Below are 6453 nucleotides of genomic sequence, written 5' to 3' on the forward strand. Positions count from 1 at the left end.
GTTAAATCCGTGAGCAAGTCAATACAGACCCTGTGTCAAATGGCTGATACTGGAAAATGAGAGTTCTTTCTGGCTGGAAACATCACTATGAGGAGAGCTTGCACATTTGCCCTGCAAGGAATATTCATCCTGGATAATGCACGACACTGAACTGCATTCTGGTTGGGTTGCTTTCCATATTCTAGGAGAAATGCCCCCCATAAATATGTTAAAGCTGTTACTGCTCATCACTGGTTGGGGACATGGTGCATGCTTTGGGAAAGCAGCAGAGGTGGAGGAAGGGAGAGGTGACGCCAGCACAGGGCTGGTTTCCCCAGGACTATCCCTGTGCTGTGAGCAGCCTCACGTAATGGGACAGAGTGGCTCCAGATCAGGAATGTGCCTTGAAGAGGTAGAACAGACAGGGATTTGGTACATAAATACTTCCTTGACTCAATCCCTGTATTAGGCTTGATGTAGAGCATTAATTAGGAGACCTGCATGCAGGCTCTAAATTAGTGAGGAAAAGCCTGTCTCAACAAAGGCATCCTCACCCCACTGGAAAGGAGCTGCTGTGCTTGCAGGTGGCCTCCTACACCCACTGGGAGAACCTCCTGGGAAACAGAGTCCCCAGAGGAGGGAGCCACGGGCGTCATCTCTCCCATAACTACCTACAATCTGTCTGAGCTTGCCTGGAAATTAAGAGATGTAGGCCCATGGCCATTGAGCCTTGTTCCTTCTCTCTCAGCCCAATTATTTCTGGATTTTAGCTGAAGGGGAACTGCTCAAGTGTAGCGTGGCTGTAGCACTGTGTTCACCTGGCTGTGCTGCTTCCAGGACATCCTGGAGCTGGTGTTGTGTCTGTAGGAGCAGGCACATGGTTCTGCCTCCCAGTGCATCCATCTGCCACAGGTGAAGCTGCCTGATGATGTGGGTACTTAAATATGTGTCAGGGTAGGAAAAAAATGCAGGTGGGTGTGAGACACCGCAACTGATAACAGATGATGCTGGCCCAAGAATGGCTGTGAGTAAATATATTGTGAAAGTTGGGAAACGATTCCTGCCCATCCCACAATACTTCTATGGAAGAGCTGAGAACAGATACAGAGCTAGTTTAAATAGGGGGCCTGATGTGATGTATAACTTGTATTGCAAAATGATTCTTTATGGAGCAGATACCTGGGCTCCAAGACCTGAAATGTATCCCATGAGAAAATAAATTTACTAGGGTAGATAACAGTTGAATAACAGGAAGGATACACTGAAAGGCATCTCTTAAAAAGACAACAGTGGAAAAACCCCAATTTTGAGATAGAGGGGACACAATTGCAAACAAACACAAGGCTGACAGAAAAATGCTCCTGCTTCTCACTTGGAAGCTGCCACTATGAAAACGGTTTAAATTCAGTTGTTTTTCCACACCTTTCAGAGATGTGCACTGTCTACTCTTTGAAACAAGATTTGGCAAGACTTTGACCTAAAATAAATGACCTCAGAGTGTGTAGGTGTTACAACGATAAAAAAGTATTTTTCATGTTTTTGCCCAATCCCTACTCCGTGCTGGTGCCACCTTCATGAGCAGCTTGCAGACCTGTACATCCTGCTCCTAGGGGTAACACAAAGCTCTGTTTCCTTCTGTCAGCTTGGCTGCCTTTACAGACTTCCCTTTTCCCCAGATTTCAAACTATTTCATGAGCCTTTGTATGTATTTCTTGCAGTAACACACTGAAAAGATGATGAGTCAAATATCTAGAAAATGTGTAGCAACCATCAGGTAAGCACTAAGGTGCCTGTTTTCCCAACCACATCTGAAACGTGTGACTCGTACCCCCTTGTTCTTCAGGAATGTTCCCCACTATGTGCCAGCAAACTGGTGCCTATCAAGTGGTGGGATTAGCTTGTTACTATATCAAATTACATTGTTTTATTCTACCTGTAAAGAATTCTATTAACTTCCATTTTTCCTCTTTTGTTTTGTGTGCTAGTTGCACAGGATTCCCTGGATGCACAGGTTAGTCCTTCCTGCATTTCAGATCCTGGTTATCGTATACAGTTCTCTTTTATGTCCAAGCTGAGCTCACGTTTTAGGGCTCTCTCATTTTTCCTTGCCCAGGGAGCACCTTGCTGCCCTGTAACTCACACATTGATGGGAGGATGGGGATGACATATTTACCCATGATTAGCTATATTTAATTTTCTTCTTTCCAAGGGGGAAGCTGGTCTTAAGAGACTTTTTATCACTCTTTGCAATACTTTTCTCATTGCTACCTGTTTCACTAAAAACTCCAGGCAAGGCAACTTTCCTCCTCATTGATGGGCATTAAAAGAGGGCACTTATAGCCACATACAGATCTCACTAAACATTCATATTTGGAGCTTTGATCGATTGACCTGCCCTGTGTCAGCACACTTTGTCTCTTCACAAGCTCTTCTAGCCCAAAAGGATTAGGTGGGATATTAGGAAGTGTCAGGTTTGTTATGGTGCCCTCTTAGCCACCAGCTATTAGCTTCTGACAGTGAGTGAAGCACTTACAAAGTGGCTGAGCTGGCGTGAGGTGACATTTCCAAGCATGGGGTAGGTTCTGCTCTCATCATGACAAGAAGAGACTGACCATGTCATTTGGCATATCTTGAACTACAGTTTCAAGTATCCCAGGCTTGAGATAGGCAGGATCCTGCCTCTTCCTGAAGGCCTCATGTTGTCACTGCAAAACCAGCCCAAAATGTAAGAAGTGAGTGTGAGAGGGAGATTAAAACACCTGTGCTGATAATGAGTCTGAATGCTTTGATTTCAGGGAAACACCTCAATATCTGCCTGGAAGTGATCACGGATTTTCTAGGATGTCTTCAAGGAGGGAATGGGATCTCACTGTGCTGGCTGGATGTCTGATTGCATCTCTTCAGTGTCTCCTTTCATTGGCACACACATGCACCTTTCTAGTGAAACAGCAGATGTCATTTTTTCCATGCCTTGTTTGGGAAGTGCTCATCCTTTGGTCAGTGCTGAGCAATTTGCTTGTTCTTTAGGCTGCTGGTGGTTGAAATTTAGTGAAGTCTTCTATGGCAGGTGGAGTTTTTTTACATTATTTCAGTGTTAAGAGATTGCAGCTGGGAAAATTTCCTTTAACTTAAAAAACAAAACTTACTTCCAGGCTTTTGAGATAAAAGCTGAGATGCCAAAATCATGGATCACACCAAAGCTTTTATGCACGTACACCCCTTAAATGTAATGAGGTTAAACCTATAAAATACGTGTTTCTGCCTGATTTTTTGAGTTCAGACATGTGGCATTTTTGGACAGTTTAATGTGCTTAGATGAGCAGTGCTATTGCATATTGTTAGGTCAGACCAGGAGATGGTTTGCAGCCTCTGTAGTGCACTGCACACTCAGAGCCAAGGAAGGGAAGGAGCACTGAGGACAGGTTTTGGAGCACTAAAAAAACCACTTCCCACAGTACCTGGAAGGGACATTGACACAGGTGTTGACTCGATGCTGGCAGCAGACACAAGCTACAACCTGCCATAGCGGTGGAGCTGTGACAACACGGGTTTCGCTGCGGGACGCGGGGAGGAGGTTCCTGCACTGGAGCCTTCCCTGGGCTGTGAGTCACACTCTGTGCCCAAGAAAAGGATTTGTCAGTCCTGGCTTTGATAGTGACTAATGGTGGCTGCCATGGGGAAAGCACAGGAACAGGCTAAGCGTGTTATACCTCACCAAAGTGTTTTCCCAGCTGTGGCTCTTTGGGGCTCAGAGGCTCCTGGATCCAGAAATGGCCTTTTTGTTACCCAGTATTTTTTTCCCGTTGACTTGTTCACCTAGAAAGCTGCTCAATACTCATTGTCCTATGACAAGGCATTCCTCATGTGACTCCACTGGGTAATGAGATAGGTGCTGTGTTTTAAAACTCTCTCTTACATCTTCCTTTGGCTTCCTCCCCTCCTCCATCCCAGCAGGGGAAGAGACACTGCCCACCTCATCCTCACTCACCTTTTCCATGGTACTCATGATTTTATACTCATGCCAGCCTTTGGTTAACTCTTTTATGGCTCAAGAGGTTCAGCACATTGAGCCATTCCTTGCAGAAAGCATTTCCTACCTTTGATCACCCTCTCAGAATGGGGAAAGATGGTTAAACAGTGGCTCAGCTCCATAAATTGTGCTGACCATCTGGACAAGCATGACTGGCATGCTCTCAGCTCGGTAATACTCCACTGACAGGAAGAGAAGTGGGCCATGCACAGCCTGGGATGCAGGAAGGGCAGACCTGGGGCCTGGCTCTGCTGCCCTCCATCTCACCAGGCTCTCACAGAGGGTGCAAACACATGAGCTCATGGCAGTGATAGTATCTCCAGAGCATGGTCCCACACACCTTCCCTCCCCCTCAGCTGAAATCATGTCATGGGACATTCCCTGGCAGCATTTGGGATGTGCTGCTGGCTCAGGCTCAGCTCCTGCCTCCACTCTTCACTCCCTAAGCGTTCTCTGTCTGTGCCTCTGCCCGGCTGGCAGCACCAGGCTGAGCTCTGTGGCCACTGCCAGGCTCCTGCTCCCACAGAAAGCTGAAGGATCCCTGCCAGCCAGGGAGATGGGTCCAGTAACCTTGGGAAGGCACCCCAGGAGTGACACATCCCTGCAGGCAGCGCCTGGAGTCCAGGGCGGTGTCACTCCACGTGTCCCCGATTTCTGCAGCACTGCCCGTGGCACTGCAACAGCTTTTCCACTGCCAACCCCATCTGTAGCAATCTGGGCTGTGAGCTTCCCTGTTCCCATCAGCATGTTTTGTGCAGGGACAGCTGCATGTAAGTGTTCACTGGGTTTTTGGGTCACCCACGTCATCTGGGAAATCTTAAATGTCTGAGGAAATAGTTATGAGGAAATGTCAGTGATGGGAACATCCAGAGAGATGGGAGGGCACAGGACAGCAAAGAGTGATAGCTGAAGTGCAAAGACAAAACCAGCTCATTGAGCTGAGCCCCCAAAAGGTTGTGTCAGGACCTGTCAAAGCCCAGAGTGTGTCTGGCTCTGCAGTTCTGGGTCAGATCCAGCTCCACTGTAAATGCGATTTTGCCCAATATGTTTTTATCCTGAGTGCAGACACAGACTCAGGTGATGTGTGACCCCTGCATGCTGTGCCTCTGCTCCAGCAGACAGCCCTGTTGGAAGTTCAGTGGATGTTTGTCGGAATTTGTGGTATTGATGATTCCGAGATTGTAGAAAGTCTCTGTCTTTCTGCCCCGTTGCCAAAGAAGAAGCCATAATTTGTCTGTGCTGGTTTCAAGGTTGTTTATTCTGTTTATCTCTAACATGTTCTGCTGCCCTGCCGCAGCTCTGTCCTGCAGGGCAGCGTGTGGGGCTCTGCCCTCAGTGGGATGTTACAAACATTAAATACCAGAAACTACCTGTGCTGGATTTACAATAACGTGCCAATATATCTGTCACCTACGTTGGACAGTGTGTCCCCAGCCTAAACCAATAGAAAAATGCCAACACTACAGTGAAACATGGAGGGCATGAAGAAGGAGGAAAAGGACAAGACACACCCAATTTCCTCCATCTTGTCCCCTCTGAACCCCTAATCTAGAAACCTAAAATTTTACTTTTGCACCTGTGCCACACTTAATTATTACTGATATCAAACACTCAGAGCTTGTAATTAATCCTGTAAGATTGAAAACTCTTTTCCATGGACAGAGATCACAGACAGTGTCTCTCGGGGCTCTGTCCAGGGGGGTTCCTGACCCCTGCCAGGGTCCCAGACCTGCCAGGGCAGCCAGAGGGAAGCCCTGGATTCCCACAGATGTTCAGGGAGGAGGTGTTTGGGTACACCTGAGTCCCTGTTTTTCTCAGCAGGATTCAGGTTTGGTGGTGGCATTTTCTTTAATCAGCAAAATTACTTCCCTTGGAACCACAGATTTTTCTATCATGATTTCTCAGGAAAATATTATTTAGCTCATGTAAGACAAGTCTGAGGTTGCATTATGAGATGGATGTGATAGAACACGATGGTAATGAATCACCTCATATCATGTTTTATTGTGATGTGTCAGCTGAGAAAAGGCAGAAAGCTATAGGTGTTTCCACCAGCCCAATTATGAAACAACCACTGGTTCATACAGGAATTAGTAAGTTTTTCCTAGGTTAGTTTAGCAGCTAGATCTTGGTCTGTCATTTAACAATGTGGTTTTTTAAGCTGCTAACAATGAGCTGCCTCAGAATCTATTTTCCACCCAGAAAAGTCATCAGTCTCTTGCTAGAAAGGGTTATATGTGCTCAGAAACTCCAGTCATCAGGATGAGACAATGAGAGGGGAGAGGTTCTGAGATGGCCTTTATTTTAGGACTATCTTCTGCTGGCACTGACTAGAAGGGGGTGATGATGCCATCACCTGTTGCTGCTGAGAAGTGAGACTATGGAGGTACCATTTGGAAAGCCAGGAGGTTACAGAACAGGGCCCTGTTCTCAGTTTAATCCAG

This window comes from Taeniopygia guttata, chromosome 2 (genome assembly GCF_048771995.1).
Source record: "Taeniopygia guttata chromosome 2, bTaeGut7.mat, whole genome shotgun sequence".
In the NCBI taxonomy this organism is placed as follows: domain Eukaryota; kingdom Metazoa; phylum Chordata; class Aves; order Passeriformes; family Estrildidae; genus Taeniopygia; species Taeniopygia guttata.